The sequence below is a fragment of the Myotis davidii genome, unplaced genomic scaffold, assembly GCF_000327345.1.
Source record: "Myotis davidii unplaced genomic scaffold, ASM32734v1 scaffold4446, whole genome shotgun sequence".
Taxonomy (NCBI): domain Eukaryota; kingdom Metazoa; phylum Chordata; class Mammalia; order Chiroptera; family Vespertilionidae; genus Myotis; species Myotis davidii.
The window spans coordinates 432-1,086 of record NW_006296820.1 but is presented as its reverse complement, the minus strand read 5'-3'; the positions used below and the strand labels follow the sequence as shown (position 1 = coordinate 1,086).

At 56.5% G+C, this 655-nt stretch overlaps 1 long non-coding RNA gene across 1 annotated transcript; it reads right to left on the bottom strand.

The window, feature by feature from the left end:
* Positions 1 to 221: 221 nt before the first annotated feature.
* LOC107184478 lies at positions 222 to 609 on the bottom strand. Its single transcript, XR_001515325.1, has 2 exons — positions 443 to 609; positions 222 to 318 (listed from the first exon to the last, which is right to left on the bottom strand). It is a non-coding gene; the product is annotated as an uncharacterized LOC107184478 (long non-coding RNA).
* Positions 610 to 655: the final 46 nt, after the last annotated feature.

Genomic DNA, 655 nt, shown 5'->3' with positions numbered 1-655 from the left:
TGCCTAGGCTGCTCAGAGCATCACTCCCAGAACTCTGGGTCCTGGTCACCTACTGGACATGCAGGGCCACCTGGGAACAATAGGGTGTGTGTGAGGGAGGCAACAGGAGTGAGAATCAGGCCTTGTGCTCTCTCTGGGGGGAGGAGGGAGAGCAAGGAGGGACCGCATTCAGCACAGGTTCATGTACACGATGAAGGCACAACCCAGGAGCACCCTGATGCCGATGTCAGCACTTTATTATCTTCAGCCCCGATCTGAGCGCCGCCTGGGCATCCAAAGGAACAGGAGCCTGGGAGGCAGGGGAGTGAGTGATGTTCACTTAAAAGAACAGAAATGCGGGAATGCTGGCTGTCCTGGGCCCTTCCCCATCAGCCCTCAACATCGCCCCTCGCCCCGCCATGTGGGGACATCGAGGCAGCCAGGTGTGTGCCCAAGGTCACACTCAGAAGGGATGCTGAATTTACTGCTGTTGCATCTGACTAAACTCCTTTTCCCGAAGTTCACTCCTTTTGATCTTGCCAGTGACGGTTTTGGGCAGCTCAGGGACAAACTCCACCTGGGTGAGGAGAAAGCAAACCATCCTGAGTCCTGCTGTCACTTCCTAACAGTCCCCACTCCGCCCTTCACCCTGCAAGTCCCCCAAACAGGCTGCATT